Raw genomic sequence first — 19,076 nt, 5'->3', positions numbered from 1 at the left:
TATTCCCAAGTTAACACATATTTAGCTCTTCCTCGGGTGCATGGAGAGATTGGAGAGCGACAACAGGACAGGGGCACAGAGACAGCACACAGACAGAGTTCGACGTTGCGCATTTTTTTTTTTACAGTGATTAAATGCAGGAGCTTGTTGTCACCGTCCACCCTCCCCTCCCCAGCATGGGCCCAAGCTAACTCTCAGTATATCTTATTACGTGTTTGGCGAGGCGGTGGACAGTGTAAGGCGTTGAAAAGACCTAAGAAGAGGACGATACTGTGATATGACGTGTGTGGTGCCCGCTGATACACGTATACGAGGGCTAAGCATGGATCAGCTGGTTGTGGTTCCCTCCTGCCTGGGTCTCACTGCTACACACGGCTGGGTAAGGTTATATTGTCTTGTGTAGTTAGTTGTCCTGAATTACTAATTTCCTTGTAAGAGCAGAATGGATATAGGGCATTTAAAAGCATATTTGGCTATTTTGTCAGATGAGGTACTTCATACTTGCCTTACCCTTGAACGGAATAATTTGTAGAACCGTGAATTCCTTGATTGCTAACTGATATGTAATAATATAATGTAAAGTTTTCATATCTTTCAACGTCCATAGCTCTAGCAGCCATAATATCGAAATGAAACAAAATATTATCTAACGGATAATATTGCCCCATTAGCCTACTAACATATTCGTGATGTCAGCTTGTCTTATGCCTTCCAAAGAATAATTAATATCATATACCTATTGTGAAATACGGAATCAGGAAGGACAAATTAATAAAATCAGCTTAAAAAAATAATTGGTCGTAATAATTTTCCTCCACTGGTTGTCAGCCTGTCCGCCCACGCATAGTTGAAAAAAAAAAATTTCTGTAGTTCGACTAAGTATTATATTTACATGTATGGGTTGACTAGCGGTAAAAAGACACATGCTGAACTCCTATAACAACGACACTTTTTTATCATGACCCAATGCGAAGAAAACACCAATAGACTCCAAAATACACTTGACACACAACACAACTTAAGCCAGGCATACCAACATTACCAATATAGTGCGCAGCGACTAAATATACACGTTACAACATGTCCATCAATGTTCCTGCATGGCTACTTGATAGATATACTCATTAATGATAAATAGAGGAAAGTAAAAGTGCCAGCTATTAGCAACATGATTATAAGTTATCACAAGTACACATAAGTTGGCAGCCATGACGAGGGGGAGAGGAGGGAGAGAGGGGCTAGACATGTTTTTGTTTGCTGACTTTAAATTAGCGAATAAGCTCATTACGTCCTCCCTGTCTTTCCAGAGCAGTGTGTGGTGTGGCGGTGGACAGTGTGAGGCAAGGAAAAGGCCTAAAGACAAGACATGGTGGCGGTGATGTTCTGTGTGTGTGACATTTGGCCCGGGCATGAATCAGCTGGGCCTCATATGCTGGGCCTCGGCACACCTACGACGCGACGGAAAGGTAATGTGCTGTTTGTCTTGTTTGTTGTACAGGTGTGTTATTGAGTTGTTAGGGAGTAAGTGGTGTTGCCTGATATTTCGTGAGCTTGTAATGATGCGTGTAACGTTGTGACTCCTGTCTTTTATTTATATATCTTCGTATTTGTTTGTATGATGTTTTTTGTGGTATTTAAATGTTGTGCTACCGTTTAAAAATGCGGAACTGTGGTGTGCTATCGTACTGAGGGCATAAATGACACTTGCGATTGAGTGATGGACGGTCATAACTTGCCCTTTATAATTATTTTTGCCCGAAACGATGCGGATACAGGCGAAACGCGTGATTAGCTTGTAGGTATGAATTAAATATCCTTTGAGCGTACCCCCGGTGGAATTTTTAGTTAATGCGTATTTTTTTCTCTATTGTGTAGTGAACTTGTTTTATACTACGTACGTTACAAGGACACGCGTAACGAAATGCATGTTGAGTTAGCTGTAAACTTTTATTTTATTCGAACGGTTCTTTTTCTTTCACTTTCGTCGTATTCTAACGCACCAACACACACACATAAAGGGAAAAGAGAGAGTAAAAACTGCATTTGAATCTGTCCCTTTTTTTTTTTTTTCGTCAACGTCATCTCTCCTTGTCTTACTGTTCCTCCTCCTCCTCCTCCTGTGTTCCCTCATCCTCGGCTTGATCCATCACTGCTGACACCTGCTTGGCGGCCTCCCTTGCCCTGGCATCACCAACACCCTACATTAGCCAGCATCACTCCTATCCCCTCATCCCCCTATCTCACCCCTCTACTATCTTTCCACTACTTCTGTCTGTTCATTCCGCAGCCCTATCTTTTTCACCTATCAGCTTGTCTCCTCTCCTGTTCTTCCTCTTTTATTCCCCCAAACCCCCATCCTATTCCTTATCCACTTACTGTATCCTACTGCCTCTCTGTATACCTCCCTTCCTGTCCCAACCCTCCATCTTTCCATCCCATCCCCCCCTTAACTAGTCCTCGTTGTCCTGCCTTACCATTCCTCCTCTATCCTTCAGTTTCTCACCACTCCTATACCCTACGTCCTCCCTCACAATCTCTCCACCATTTGTCTTTCCATTCTTCCTTTCCTTTCCCTTCCCTTACCAATCATCTTTTTTTTTCATTCTGTTCCTCTACCAATCATGTTTTTCTGTGTGTGGTGGTGGTGAAGCTTCCCTTTCTGCCTGCCTATCTTTTTCTCCTCCTTATCCTCTTTCACCTCCTCCTCTTCCTCTTCCTCCTCTTCCTCTTCCTCTTCTTCCTCTTCATCTTCCTTTTTCTCCTCTTCCTCCTCTTCTTCCTCGCCCTCCTCCATCAGAAGCGAACATTAAAGGCCCCGCGAAGCTTTACAAAACCACACTGACAATATTTAGACATCCATATCATGTATCGCGGGGTGTTCCCTGTCCCCGCGCGGCCCCGCTACACGGAACGCCGCCCTCCGCCGCCTCCCAGCCACTCGCCCTCCGCTTCTCCAACAAGTCCGGGGCATCGGGAGAGCCAATTAGAATGCAAACACGAGCAAAAGGACAAGAGCGAGAGTACACACGCTGGGGGCAAGAGGTTGGAGAGTAGGACGTAGGATGGAGGCAAGGACTGGGCCACCGAAAACCGATTGGGAGGAAGGAGATCGGAGGAGGAGGAGGAGGAGGAGGGGGAAGAGGTCACTGGAGGGCCCTAGAACGTCCCCCGTGGTGTGTTTGGGCAGCTCTCGAGTACGTTGACTCTAAGGGCGCGGTGATTATTTAGCCAAGTTTTATATTGTCATCAAACACTCGTGGGCAGTCAAGGGTACTCCAAGGCTATCGCTCCGCCCTGCCATGCCCTGTCCTGCCCGGCCCCGCAGCACCCTCGAGGGCCCTTCACCAGCGGCAGCCGTGTAAACCCTCCCGCCGTGGTAATAGCGAGGATAGGCTACTGAGAAGGTTAACTTAAGTGGATGTCTGTTAGCGCTCATGCCTTAAATAATCGGGTACAGGTGAAACTAGGGATAATTAGATGCACCTGTGATTTATATACGCCCATGGAGGTGTGTTTGTGTATGCAGATAAATATACACTTGAGTTTGCATCAGGGTTTTCTTAGTTGGGTACAGTTGATGTTTATTTCTGAAGGGTTCTATACTAGGGCGTGGGTGACTGGGCGGGTGTGTGGGTAAGGGTGGGTGGGCAGGATGTGTGTGTGAACATGTGTGTGTGTGCAGGGTGTGTGGGGTTAATGGAAGTTGTCGTGACGTAATATTGATCGCCTCGGTAGTGTTTTAACCCTGAGAGCTGAAGATGAATTGGCACTACGCGAGGCTGTTTAGCGAAGCGTCCGGCCATAAGGGGCTCTTTATATCCACTCTGGAGCGAGGCGGAGGAGGGAGGGAGGAGGAGGAAGGGTGAGGGAGAGAGAGTGGCCGTTTACCTGTGTGGGTTGGGCAGGTGAGCAAAGAGGCGAGATTGGAAACGCGTGCTAATCAGTGTTTGACTCGCGGACGTAAATGAGGTAATAAATGAATCGGGTGGCTTAATAATATGCACCCAGACGCCTGTTCCTGTTCTTTGTGGCAGAGATTTAGTTGCATTTGCGATGCTTTACGTGAGGGTGGATTGTGGCGCAGGTGAGATTAAGGTGATTAAATTATGATGAGTGTTTGATTGATTTATATTGGAATTCTTCATTATTGTTGTTGTTTTTTAATAATTTCCTGGTGATTAATTTAGTTCTGTTTTTTTTCGTATAATTTTCGATGATGTGTAATATTGATTTTTCACTGATATCTTTGACGAAATATTACGACCATACGATATTTCATTATTATTTTTATTTATATATTTATTTGCGAATTGAGTAATTTAATCGTATATCTCACTTTTATTATTCTTTTAGTATTCTTCTTCCTCTGTGTGTGTGTGTGTGTGTGTGTGTGTGTGTGTGTGTGTGTGTGTGTGTGTTTATTTGTTTTCCTCTACGTTGTGTATAAAGGTGAGTCAATCCTTATCATCACGAGTGGACGAAGTTTCCTTAAGAGAGAGAGAGAGAGAGAGAGAGAGGGTGTTTGGATCCTTCCCCGTATGTGTGACTTTCCATTGACGCGTATGTGCTTCTCTCTCCACTCGTGTATGCCTTCCTCTTGACGCGTGTTTTGTTCTCCGGCGAGTGTGTGTGTTGTTCTCTCTCGGCCTGTGTGTCCCTTCTAGTCGAGTGAGGTTCCCCGTTAAACATGTATTTGGTTTTGCGTCGCCGTGTGTCTCCTGGCGAGTGTTTTCTTTGTGTGTGAGGCTCGCGGTTATCGTTGGGGCAGAAAGTGAAAGGGAAGCAAACAGCGGCGGGTGTTTGTCGCGAGGACGGGGCGAGGCGCACGAGAGGAAGGATGCCCGGGGCTGCTGAGGAAATAGGGGATCAGGGAGGGAGATGGATGAGAGAGAGAGAGAGAGAGAGAGAGAGAGAGAGAGAGAGAGAGAGAGAGAGAGAGAGAGAGAGAGAGAGAATTACGACTTAATATATAGAATGGTGGTCAGGCAGACAGAATGACAAAGATGGACAGATACAGACATAGAAATATAAGAAAACAGTCAGATAAAATGACAGAGACAGACAGACAAATGTACAGAAAGACAAACGAAGAAGGGCAAATAAAACAACACAGACAGACAAACAACAAAAAAGGAAAAAAGTGACAGTAACATGAACCTTAGCTTCAAAGACAGACAGACATTAAGGCAGGCAAACACACACCTTACTGCGAAACAATGATAGTTAAAAAAATATAAAAAATAAATAAGAAAACGTAGGATATTCTGCATTGTACTAAACGGGTAAGAAAAAAAAAAGATCAGTACCACCTTTCCTATCAGCATCCATATACCTTTTTTTCGAGGCCCAAGTCACGCGGAATTAGTAGAAAACAAAACAAAAATCACTGCAGGAGGAAGAACGGCTCTGAACAAACACGAGTGCCTTGCTATTTGTGACCTGGGGCGTGAGGGGGGTGAGGGTGGAGGGTCGGGGAAAGGAGGAGAACGAGGTGGAGGAAGAATGAGGGCCAGCGGAGTGCCAGCAGGCCCTCGTTACCGTGGCGTGTGGCTCTGTGCGGGGTGTATCTCAGCAGGCACCCCTCCGCCCCACCCTCAACTGTCAACACCCCGCCCCTGGCACTGAATATGCAAGTTCAGATCCAGGTTGTTGAGGGCGCCGGGGGGAGCGACATGCAGGGGAATATATCAGAGGGGAGGAAACAGGAGAAGAGGGGAAGAAAAAATAGGGCTCACGGTAGGAGGAGGCGGAGAAAAAAGTGTATATAGATGGGAAAAATGCATGGAAGGTGTATGGATATCAGAGAGAAAGTGAATGCCCGAGGGGGAGGGGTCGAGGACAAACAGGTGTGTGTGTGTGTGTGTGTGTGTGTGTGTAGGTTAGTAAGTAAAACCTGCGGGTACTACACACACACACACACACACACACACACACACACACACACACACACAATGCACACACGCACGCACACAATGGACACACGCACGCACACTTACTGTATATTATATGGAAACTGTCACTTAATTTGTTACATGTTTATTGCACCAGCCGTCGTGGTAATTGTTGCTTTTCATTTCAGTTCCTTATTCCTGCTAAAGTTTGGGGGATAGATCTTTTTTTTGTAATTTTTATAAATATTTCATGAAAATAGTCACTATTCTTTTTTTTCTGTATTCATTATTATTATTATTATTATTATTATTATTATTATTATTATTATTATTATTATTATTATTATTATTATTATTATTATTATTATTATTATAAGTAGTAGCAGTAGTAGTAGTAGTGATAGTAGTTTTATGATTATTACTCTTATTACCAGATAACATTTCCTTCACGCGTCACCTTCATCCAACATCACCTTCACTTCCTCTCACAAGCGTCCATCATCACGTCCAAACATCACATTCTTTCTTGAACCAAAACTTTCTCCTGCAGTCTCCCCCTCAACCCATCCCTTACCCTGCCACCACCACCACCTTCACCTCCACCGGCCAGCCTTTCCTTTCCTCCTTTCCTTCACTCCCTCCCCACCCACACCACCCACCTCCACCAACACCAGACCGCCCGCCGCTACACCACAGGGGATCTAGGCGGTGGTGGTGGTGGTGGTGGTGATGCACAGCCCGTCTGCAGTAATATACGAGTCGCATCCTATGTTTGGTGGACAAATACGGTGTTGTGATATGCTATTGATCAATGGACCGCCGCCACCACCGCCGCCGTATTAAGCCCCCCTGCAGCAATAGCACCATTTATAAACATTTATTCGCTCTCGCGTTCTCTCAATATTAGCGTGAAGCATCATACGGCGAGGGGAGAGGCAAAAATGGCGGCGGGGGTCATTTGGCGAGTACTTTACCCTCACTCAGGTGATAAATTCGGCGAGGTGTTGGCCTGCGCCCCGCCTGTCGCCCCCCTCCTGTCCCCTCCTGCTGGGCCCCCTTTCCTCTAGCCCGCCTCCTCCTACCACCCCCCTTCTTTCCCCTTCTCCTTTCCCCCTCCTACTGCCACCCTCTCCTCCACCCCTCCCCCTTCCCTAACCCATCGGCCTACTGTTACCACCTCCCTTCCTCCTGCTTCCTCCTTCCCTCTCCTTCCCCCTCCTCCCTCCTTCCCCCTACTCCTTCCCTCACCCAACCACTCACCTTCCACCACCTCCCTCCTTCCCCCCTCCTACACCATCCCTTCACTTCCTTCCCCTCTCCTGCCTCCCCTCACCCCATACCTGCCTCCTCCTTCCTCCCTTCCACCTACTCCCTCCTTCCCCTCTCCTACACCATCCAGTCCCTTCCTTCCCCTCTCATGCCTCCCCTCACCACCTGCCTCCTTCCTCCACCTGACATCCCCCCCATCTGCCTCCTCCTGCCTCTTCCTTCCCCTTCCCTTTCACCCCCTCCTTCCTTCCCCTTCCTACTCCACCCTACCACTTACTCTCCTCCCCCATCCTCCTATCTTCCCTTACCTGCCTCCTTCCCTCCCCTGCTCCCCCTTCACCCCCTCCTGCCTTCTTTCATCCTTCCTCCCCCTCCCTCCTCCTCCCCCCCGCTTTCAACTTTCCCCCCTCCCCCCTCACCATCTCCCATCCTCTCCTCCCCTCCTCTAGTCTTCCTCCCTTCTAGCCACGTCTGCAGTCCTCTCACCCCCCCTCCTCTTCCCTCTCCTCCTCCTCCTCCTCGCTCAAGGGAAAGTGGGGTATGTGTGCTTCTCAAATTCCTGGGTTTTCGTGTATTTGTTGTTTGCTATTGGGTTTAATTCTTGCCATTTTTCGCTTTCTGTTTTATGGGTTTACGATTTCATGTTTTTTTTTATTACTTTGTTGGTGAGATTTTATTCTTTTTTTCTTTTCGAGTGTTTCGTTTTACCGTCACGTGGTTTTGCTGCTTTGGTGAGGTGGATAATAGTATGCAGCGGAATTATGTATATGGGAATTATGAAGGGTATGATGTGTAGCGATGATTTTAAACGCCATCTATTGTTTTTTTTTCTTTTGCGATCAAGGAGGCAGATGAAAAGCGAAACATTTCCCTTACGAGAAAAAAAAATGTTCACAATATTGTTGCTCCTGTGATGAGACCAGATGCCTAAACGAGATAAACAAATTCAGTACTAAGCAAACTAACCCAATACTTATAAATCATGATGTAGTACTGTATTTTACTTATGATTAACTTGAGATATATATACGAACGTGCATCCATGTAATATTGTAGGCCAACTGATTTATATGATTTAAGAAGAAAAATGTTAAAATGGCTCAAGAGAACGCGACTATCAATTAATTATCTTCTCACCGGTTAGAAAAGTTCCTTAAAGACGGTCATTTTAGTAATTTAGAGAGGCATCAATCTTAATATCTAAAAGAATATTATCCTGAAGCAAAGACTGTCTAATTCCCTGACGCTTCACGGGTGACCGGGCGATCCTTAATGACCCCTGCGTGTAGCTAATGACAGGTGGCGATTAGGCGAATTAATTAGGTTGTTACGTTAATGATATGTGACAGTGACTTGAGGCGGTAGGCTGAGAGGCGGCGAAGAGTGAGGATGAGCTGAGGAAGAGGAGGAGGAGGAAAATGATGATGAGGAGGAGGGAAAGAGAAGGAGGATGAGAAAGAAAACGACAACGAAAAATATAAAAATTGAGGAGAATGAAGAAATAGTGGTGGAGGAAAACTATAAGAAAGATGAGGAAAAGGAGAAAGAAGATAAAAAGAAGATTGAGGCTGAACTAAGGAGAAGGAGGAGAAGGGAAAGAGAAGAGGGTCAGAAAGAGGACGACAACAAAAAATCAGAGTTGAAGAGAAAAAAAAAAAAACAGGGGTAAAGGAAAACTTGAAGAAACAGAAGGAAGAAGAGATAAATGGAGGTTATGGTAGCAGTGTAAGTGGTGGTCGTGGTGGTGGTGGTAGTGGAGAAGAAAGAAAAGATAAACAAAATAAAAAAGAATGAAAGAGGGATGGATGCAAGATAAAATAAGATTAAGGAAAGGGATGAGACCACAATGAGAAGATCCAGGCGAGGGAAAAAGCGAGAGAGGGGAGCGTGACGAGGGAGAGGAGGAAGGAGAGAGGGAGGGAGGTATAGGGAAGAAAGAGGGGAGAGAAGGATGGAGGAAGGGAGGGAAAGCTGTCACCTCCACCTCTCTCCACCACCACCACCACCACTGTCCCTCCTCCTCCTCCTCCTCCTCCTCCTCCTCCTCTTCTTCCTCTCGTCCAATCAGAAACGTCCGCTGGAAAACAAAAACGTATCAGAGAAAAACAAATAAAAAACTGAATAAAAAGAAAGAAAACGAAATAAAAGCAAAAAGAAAACAAGTCCAGCAGATGGAAACCAAACCCTTCATATGAATTTCAGATGACAAAGAAAACCGAGAAAAAAACGAGTGACACGGAAATACGCAATTCGGAAACACGTGTAAAAATAAAACAAAGGAAATAAAAAAAACAGGAAAAAAACACGTATCTCCTTGAACTGTATAGAGAAGAAATATATGTAGAAAAAAGTTTATTAAGAGTACAAGATTATGTATACCAATATATACATAAATACGCAATTCAAAAAACACATGTGAAATAAAACAGCGAACAAAAGGAGAGAGAGAGAGAGAGAGAGAGAGAGAGAGAGAGAGAGAGAGAGAGAGAGAGAGAGAGAGAGAGAGAGAGAGAGAGAGAGAGAGAGAGAGAGAGAGAACATCCACTTGAGTTGTACAGAAAAAAAAATACATATGAAGATTGAAGGTGTTTATCAAGACACCAAGATTATGTATGCCAATCTATACATACATACATCCCTGGCTATTCACACACACACACACACACACACACACACACACACACACACACACACTCAGACTCACACAGAAGAGATGAGGGCGGCAGATTAACAAGGGCGAGGGGATTGGTATAGAGGAGGAAGGGTTCGGATTAGTGTCACCCTTGTCAATCAGAACTCTCGCGCGGGCCAATCAGAAACTCGTGCATCCAAACCGTCCAATCGCTGAGAGGAGATTAAGGTATTAGAAGACGCTCCGCTGGGCGACGGAATAATGTACACAGCCAATGATCAGAGAGTGAGCGAGGGAGCGAGGGAGGGAGGGAAGAGGAGGAGGGTTCGTGAGTGGGAGGGAGGCTGCTTGGGAGGAACGGAAAAGAGGGTTGGAGGGAGGCTGAGAGGAGCGGGGGAGAGGAAAAGAAAGAATGAAGACGAGGGAGTATTCACAGTAAATGAGGATAGATTAGAAAAAAGAAAATAGATTGTTTAGAGGGAATTAAAGATCAAAGAAAGTATAAATATAGCCTGTGTGAGCCAATAAGAAGGTATATGAGATAGGATACTTCAACGACAGAAGAAAAAGGAAAGAAAAATACAGAGGAAAACTCATGACTAAGTAGACTTCATGAGAAAAGGAGGATAAGGACATGAGTTAACCACATTCACGCTATCAGGAAGGCAAGACGAACTTAAAAATAATGAAAGTACGTAGTAAGAAGAGAAATATTAGGCAGTACGCCAGACTAAGAAACTAAGTATAAGGGAAAAGGGAAGCACTTGAAGAAGGGAACCCGCATGTACACCAATACCAAGGAGAAACGAAAGAGAGGAAAGAGAAGGTTGAGATGGTTGAGATAAGAGAGAAAGCACATCGCTCATTAAACTAATCAAGGAAAAGAGAAGCAAGTAAAGAAGGAGCATGGGAAGAAGGCAACCCCCATGAACGCTCTTTAATAAACTAACCAAGGAAAAAAGAAGCAAAACAAAGGAGCACAGGAAGAAGGTAACCCGCATGAACGCTCTTTAATAAACTAACCAAGGAAGAAAGAAGCAAAACAAAGGAGCACAGGAAGAAGGCAACCCGCATGAACGCTCTTTAATAAACTAACCAAGGAAGAAAGAAGCAAAACAAAGGAGCACAGGAAGAAGGCAACCCCCATGAACGCTTAACTCCATGGCGAGGGATCTGAATGAAACCGTGAATCGTGGAACTGGAGTCTTGGTGAGTCGCATTAATTGGTGGTCGCGGTGAGCGGTGGCGCCGTAACGGAGGTGATGGAGGAGGCCGTGATGAGGCGAGGCATAATGACGGCGCCGGTGACGGAGGTTGATGCGATAATGTCCCGATAAATATTTATTGTATTCATGATTATAGTAATGTTTCTTCCGGACTGACTCGCTCGCTCGCTTGCTGGATCTCCCGCTCGCTCACACCCGCTCTCTCAAATGCAGATCTCTCTCTCTCTCTCTCTCTCTCTCTCTCTCTCTCTCTCTCTCTCTCTCTCTCATGCACTCAGCCACTCTAAATACCTGCGCACCTTAACTTCTGCCGAGAACGCAGATTGGGATTTTGTTAGGTTAGGTTATGTTTAGGGTGTCTTCAAACATGTAACACCCAACAGCTTATGGTAGAAATCAACAAAGAATGACCTCACTTTGTTGTATAGAAAGTTTCATTAGTAAGGAAGCTTCTATGAATTTTCTGAGTCAAGGCCTATAGTAACTGTTTGGGGTTTTGCTAGGCTAGGTTAGTTAAGTTTAAGGTATCTTCAAACACATGATAGCCAGCAACTTATGGTCTAAATAAACAAAGACCGACCTCACTTTGTTGTATAGAAATTTTCATTAGTAAGGAAGCATATTTGAATTTTCTGAGTCAGGACCTATAGTAACTGTTTGGGGTTTTGTTAGCTTATGTTAAGTTTCGGGTATTTTAGTTCACACACACACACACACACACACACACACACGCACACACACCTCTACCTTATTAATTAGTCATTTCCCTCAAACTAATTATGTTCCCGGTTTTTAGGGATATAGAAAAGGGTGGCACCAAGACAGTATTGCTATTGTTTTTATATTATGAAATGCGTAAGATAATTAAATAAGAACACAAGAATAAATAAATCATTACCAATGCTTGTTCAAAAGGCGTTCTAACTGTGTAGATTTTGTTCATAGGACATTTTCATTATTTGACTTTCTTCTATATATTTCAGATATGGCAAAAGTTCCATATATTTAGCACCCCATAACTTATCACACACAAGACGCACCAGATAGCTATCCACACACACACACACACACACCAGCTGCAGTGTGTGTGTAGGCTGGCTGGGTAGGCGGCGGGAGGCACGGGCAGAGGACGGGGTGAGGCTGCGAGACGGAGGGAGGGCGGGCGGCAGAGCGGGGCGGGAAGGGGTGAAAAAAAGAAGAGGCTCCGTTTCACCCTTGTCAATCAGGACCCTTGAGTGGACCAATGAGCGGGCGGCAGGGTGGAGGCGGCCAATCAGGGGCGGCTGGCAGGTGCAGTGTGCGGGATCAGCTGTCAGAGAGCGGCGGGCGGCCCTCCCTGCCTCTCCCTCCCCCTGGCTCACCCTCTCCCTCACCCTGCCTCTCCCTCTTCCACCCAACCAACCACCCGCCCAGCCAGCCACTCACCGCCTCCTCAGGGTATTGTGTGTGTGTGTGTGTGTGTGTGTGTGTGTCGCAGCAGCCCCCTTCCTATCCTTTCCTTCATTTCATTTCATTTCCTTTGCCTGTGCGCCTTATCGCCTCCATGCAGGTGTTGATATGAGCCCGTTTGATACGCATAAGGCTGATGGAGGGGCTATTGTGAAGGCGTATAGGGATAGTGCTAATATAGGCTACTTATGATAAGGATGGGGACGAACTGGGATGGAGTTTCAGGAATAGGATACGTTTTTTTGAGGGATAGAAAGAATTAGGTGCATTTTATGAAGTTTTAATGTGTGGGAAAATGTATACCTGTTGCTCGTTCAGTCTAATATATATGTTAATAAACTAATGAAAACGGTGATTGCGTGACAGGATTTGCAGAGAGTAGTATAAAGGACTTTTGTACGAATATAACACTTTGTATTCACTTTTCCTTTGGTTTATAATGAAATATCACATTAATAAGATCTGATACGACGAATTAATGATTGAAACTTTTAACTATAGACAGAATAAAATAACCGTTGATTGTAGTATATTAAGGAGAGATGGAGGAGGAGGAAGACAAAGAGAAGGAGGAGGAAGAGAAATAGGAGGATGAAGATGAATGTGTAGAGGTGGAAGGAGATGGAGAAGAGGAAGCGCGGGAGGAGGAGGAAGAGAAGCAGGAGGAGGAGGACGAGGACGAGGACAAAGTTTTAACCTAATCTAGAAAACGTATTCAGCATTATGATTGTAAGCTTTGACTAGCATCACCACCACGCATCACCATCACAACATCACCATCACCAACATCATCACCATCACCAACACTCCTTTCCCTTACATCACCACCACCAAACATCACCACCACTACACCACCATATTTCCCACACCACCATCACCAACAACTTCCCCTTCCATGCACACCAGCACATCGTCACCACCATATCATCACCACACCACCTCCACGCCAGCATCCCCAGTACGCAGTAACCACGCCGTGACGTCACCAAGGCTATTGTTCGGTGATTGACACGTCCCTCCCTCGTGACGCGGACCTTCTTCCCATTGGTCCTGCTGGTGGTGGTGGTGGTGGTGGTGCCCTGCTGCCAACGGGGTACAAGGATGTGGTATATAACGGTTCACTGACACACGGACATACTTGCTTGCTACGTAGTTTTATTCTCTTTTCTTTGCTCCCTTCCTACTTTCCTTCCTCCCTTCTCTGTTCGGTTCACTGACACAAGGTCACTCTTACTTGCTTGCTTGATATGTTGTTTTCCGCCACCTTCCCTGCTTACACCCTACTTTCCTTCCTCCCTTCTCTGCTCTTTTTTCCTGCTTTCCTTCCCCCTCATTCTTGCGGTTTTCTTCTTCTCTCCTTGTTCTTCTCTTTTCCTATCTCCCTTCTCTGATCTTTTTTCCTGCTTTACTTCCTCATTAATCCTGGCTTCCTTTCTTTCTTCTTTCTCTCTTCTCGTTCTTATTCTCTCCGTCCTTTGCTTTATTCTTATTCTCGACTTTCCTTCCTCCTTAATCCTTGCTTCCTTTCTTGCTTCCATTTTTTTTCTCGTCCTTGCCCTTATCCTTTCCTTCCTTCCTTCTTTTCCCTTTATAGTCTTTGCTTGTCTCCTTTCTTTCTTCCTTGTTCTCATATTTCTTCTCCGTCTAGCATTCACGAGAGCTTTCCATAGATCACGTGACAAATAATACCTAAAGATTGTGATATTTAGGAATCATGGTTTAGTGATTATAGAGGGTTAGGACTGGTGGTGAGTTTGGTGGTAGTTGTAGATTTGCAGTGGTGGTGGTGATGATGATTTGGTGGTGATGATGATGATGTGTTGAGTTAATGGTGTGGTGTGGGGTAGTGGTGATGAACTGACGGTGATAGTGTGAGGATGTGTTAGTGTGTTATGAGTAGTGATGATAGTAACGGAAGTAATAGTAGTAGGTTTGGTAATATAACCGAAATATGAGAAGTTCTACAGAAAATTTAATAAAACGTAGAAAATGAAAAATCAACAGAAAAAAAGCGGGAGAAATGGTAAAAAAATTGAGTAGTGATGATAGTAGCAGAAGTAATAGTAGTAGTTTTGGTAATATAACCGAAATATAAGAACTTCTGCAGAAAATTTAATAAAAAGCAGAAAAAGGAAAATCTACAGAAAAAAGGCGGGAGAAATGGTAAAAAAAAAATCCCCCCCACCGAAAAGTTACCATTCCTAAGCGTTATCTTGCGTCCCCTTCACGCCCTCCCCTCGCCGCCCGTCCGTCCGTGTGTTCGTATGTCGTGTGTCGTCCGTTCCTATATCAGTCCGTCCGTCCGTCTTTTTTTTTTTTTTTTTCGAAGCTTCCAAACCCTGCTCTTCCCTTCCCTTTTTCCTTCCATGCCTCCCTCCCTCTTCCCCTGCCCGTCACTCTACCTCTCTGCCTCTCCCTCCCTCCCTCTCTCTCTCTCCCTCCATCAGCAGTTCTGTCAGCGAGGTCCTTCCAGCTGTTTCCTACACGAGTTCGTTCTCTCTCTCTCTCTCTCTCTCTCTCTCTCTCTCTCTCTCTCTCTCTCTCTCTCTCTCTCTCTCTCTCTCTCTCTCTCTCTCTCTCAGTTGATTTTTTTTTCCATTTTCCTTCATATATTTTAATTTCTTTTCTATTTTAATTTAGTTTCTCATCAAATATTATGTTGTATCTTTCTTAAATCGTTCTTTCTGATATTATTTTCGTCTTTATGACACGCCTATAGAACACACACACACACACACACACACACACACACACACACATACACACCCTCTCCCCCTCCCCCCCACATACAAACCCTCTCCCCCACATACATACCCTCCCCCACCTACACACATAACCCCACACACATATCCCTTCCCCCTCCTCCCCCCACACACACATCCCTACCCCCTTACTCCCCCACACACATCCCTCCCCTACCCCCCACCCCCCCACCCCCCCCACACACACTCAAACCGCTACCCGCCGAAGAATATTATAAACCTCTCCGCCACCAGTGGCAAAATATTCAACAAAAATGGAAGTTTATTTTTAGTCTGGCAAACTTTAGAGTGTCCTCGCCACGGGACTCTTCTTAATATTCCAAAATCTTCCATGAGGGGCGATGGAGGGGAGGGAAGAAGGGGTAAAAAATTATAGGAAGGAAGAACAGAAGGGACGGTATGACGAGGAGGAGGAGGAGGAGGAGGAATGGGGAAGAGAAGGGGAGAAGGGAGAGGAAGGGGAAAGGGATATGGAGGGAAAGAAATTGAATAGGAAAACAAGGTGATTGAAATTAAGAAGTGGAGGGAGAGCGAAAAATGAAAGAGGAGAGAAATAGAGGAGGAGAAGGGACGGTAGATAGAGAAGGAGGAGGAATGGGGAAGAGAAGGGGAGGAGGGAGAGGAAGGGGAAAGGGATATAGAGGGAAAGAAATTGAATAGGAAAACACGGTGATTGAAATTAAGAAGTGGAGGGAGAGCGAGAAATGAAAGAGGAGAGAAATATAAGAGTTTTTAGAAGAAATATATATCAGTGCACCTTATAAATAGTAGTAGTAATAGTAGTAGTAGTAGTAGTAGTAGTAGTAGTAGTAGTAGCAATAGTAATAATTAAAATAGTAATAAAAGCATTAACGTTATTATTATTTATTAACTATCATTATTATTAGCATTATTAACATTATTATCATCATTACTTCTACTGTTCTCCTGCCTCGTAAGTGACTCTAATTACCTTTCTCTTAGATCATAATAATTTTTTGCTTGTTTTCCTCTCTGCTTCCCTCACGTGGTCGACGTGTCGGTCGGTCGGTCGGTTCTCGCCTCGCCGCGCCATCTGTCTTCCCTCCCTGACTCAGCTGATCTGGCCTGTCTTCCCTCACCTCCCTGTGTCTTCTCTTGTCTCTCTCTCCATGTATCTCTCCGTCAGCGCGTCCGAATATTTCCATCCTCATCCCTCTCTCTCCATCTCTGTCTGTTACTGTTAGTCTTTGCCTGCTTGTCTGTGGCTGCTTGCTTGCCTGTCTGTCTGTCTGTCTGTTTCCCTTATTCTTTGTATCTACCCATTTTAGTCTGTCTCTTTTTATCTGTCCATCTGTGTCTGTGGCTGTTTGTCTGTCTGTTTGTCTCCCTGTCTTCTTGTCTGTGTCTCTCTTTCTGTCTGTATATGTATGTCTCTCTCCCTCTCTCTCCCTTTCTCTTTCTCTCTCTCAAGAAGTCCCTTATCTCGCAGCGCACGACACCTGAGGATTAGCCAACTGCCTTATCGGGAAGAGGAGGAGGAGGAGGAGCAGGAGAGGAAGAGGAAGGGGGTAAAGGAGGAAAGAGAAATGTAGTTAATGGTCGAGGTTATGTTAATTTACTTCATATTTATCGTTCTCTCTCTCTCTCTCTCTCTCTCTCTCTCTCTCTCTCTCTCTCTCTCTCTCTCATTCCACGCAACTGTTCCTCCGTCATATTTTATCCAAATTCAAATGTGTTCATCGACTTTCCCTCAGAGTTTCGATCAAGACGAGAGAGAGAGAGAGAGAGAGAGAGAGAGAGAGAGAGAGAGAGAGAGAGAGAGAGAGAGAGAGAGAGACTATACATACATCATGACACTTTAAATCCTATAAAATCAATATGAAACTACTCTGGAAAACTTCACGTATGGCGCTTGTGACTTTATATAGCGAGAGAGACCGAGAAGGAGGAGGACAAAAAGTGTATGAGACGAGAGAGTGGAAGAAGAAGAAAAAAAAGAGCAAAGAATAAAAAAGAGGAAAGGGACATCATAGGGGAGAGAGACAAAGTAGAAATTTATATAGAAAACCGAAAGAGGAAAAAGGGGAGGGAAAAAGGAAGGAAGGAAGGAAGGGAGAGATGGTATAGTGTTTACGGGGACTGATATTTAGGGAGGAAAAGAAGAGAAGAAAAGTAAAAAGGCGAAACGTAAAGAATAGATGAATAAAATGAAGAATGAAGAAATAAAGGGAGGATAATCATAGTATTTATAGAAGGGGAGGGGGAATGATAGAGAATAAAGAAGGGAGGTACAGAAAAGGGAGAAGAGAAGCGATAACGGAAAGAGGGAAGAAAAGAGAAAGGGAGAAAGGAAGGGAGTGTATAGTCAAAGTATTCAAAGGGAGAGTGATAGGGAAAGAGGGAGGGAGGGAGGGTATGGAAAAAAAGAGAAGGGAAGCAAAAAAATGGAAAAAGGGGACGAATGTAGAAATTAAGCGAGGAAAGAAGAAGGAAGGAGGGGAGGATATATATGAAGGGGGAATGATCGGGAAAGATTGAGGGAGGGAAACAGAGAGAATGGAAGTGAAAGGGGAAAAAAGGGAGAGGAAAAGAAAAGAAAAAAAGGACGAATGGAGAAATAAAGGGAGGACAGGGGAGGGGGATGGTATATAGGGTTTTAAGGGGGGAAATGATAGGGAGGGAGAGAGGAACAGAAAAGGGAGAAGGGAAGCGAAAAGGGAGATAAAAAAGAGGAATAGAGAAGGGGGAAGTGACTCGTGCGCATCAATATGAAACCGGATCCCAGGAGGAGTGAAAAATGGACAGCCCTCAGCCAAACAATCGGTAGCCGCGTCTTGCAGGCCAGGAGTAAATGTTTTTGTGTGTGTGCTTTTGTGTTTGTGTGGGTGGGTGACGACCAAACATGCACTGTCCCTTGGTTGAGGTTGTGCATAGAAGATTTTGTCGAAGGTGAGAAGATTTGTTGTTGTTGTTGTTGTTGTTGTTGTTTGCTATTGTGGTTTTCTTGTTGTTTACGGATCAGTAGATTAATCCAACTCATTTAAATTTCCTCTGTTAGTAAAAATTTTGCGCAGATAGGCAGACAAAAAATAAGTTGAAGTGAAGTACGTGTAATTTAAATATGAAGTACAGTCTAGAAGCTGTCCCTGGTTTTTGAGACGGCAACGAGCGACATTTCTTTACAAGAGAGAGCATGGAATGAAGTCCTAACAAGGAGATATAGATGAGAATGGGTGATCTAGAAAAATAAATAAAGTACAAAGAGGGTTTTAATAACGTATTTTAAGAGGTAAAGGAAAAGAGGAAGAAAAAGGAGAGATGTCAGAAGGATTTATTCAAGACTGCGTTGAAGAATGAAGGGATGAATACTGAGGGTGGAACAGCGGAGCATTGTGGAATAGTGTCAAGCGCTGAGAAGATTCACCATCACCACCCCAACCCCAACAAGCATCATCCACATCATTGCCATCCTCACATCACAGCTCATGGTTGCTTAAGAAAATAACTTGGAAGCTTATATACTCAAGATAACAACAAATACAACGTTTTCAGGATAAATAAGACAAGTCCTTCACAGCTGTTCATAAAAGTCACCCTGGAAGGCATCACACGTCTTCGGGTTAAGCGGTCGGAGCCTCTAATCATCGCAGGAGTGGCCTTGTTGACGCAGCGCGAGGCGGGGCGGCACGCGAGCTAGGTCAGGGCTTCGTCAAGATGTATGATCGCGCCCCAGCCCGAAATCCCATCCATTCAGGAGCGACAGCCAATGATATATCATTAAAACAGTACAGCTTCCAAACACCGTGTTCTTCTGTGGGCGCCGATCTCCCTCAGCCGCGGGATGACAGTGACAAACAACACGCCGACGACTGGCGGAGAATCCCTT

The 19,076-nt window shown here is 44.8% G+C and overlaps 1 long non-coding RNA gene across 1 annotated transcript in view; it reads left to right on the top strand.

Moving 5' to 3' along the window:
* The first annotated feature begins 203 nt into the window (after window positions 1-203).
* The window catches only part of LOC127008913 (uncharacterized), a 67,597-nt gene continuing 48,724 nt past the window's right edge, over window positions 204-19,076 (top strand). The window contains exons 1-2 of the long non-coding RNA XR_007761452.1: window positions 204-379; window positions 1,308-1,466. This is a non-coding gene — a long non-coding RNA (uncharacterized LOC127008913). The remainder of the gene's footprint in view (window positions 380-1,307; window positions 1,467-19,076) is intronic.

This window comes from Eriocheir sinensis, chromosome 39, assembly GCF_024679095.1.
Source record: "Eriocheir sinensis breed Jianghai 21 chromosome 39, ASM2467909v1, whole genome shotgun sequence".
NCBI lineage: Eukaryota > Metazoa > Arthropoda > Malacostraca > Decapoda > Varunidae > Eriocheir > Eriocheir sinensis.
Note: the sequence above shows the minus strand (reverse complement) of the source record. Positions and strands in the feature narration are given on the sequence as shown.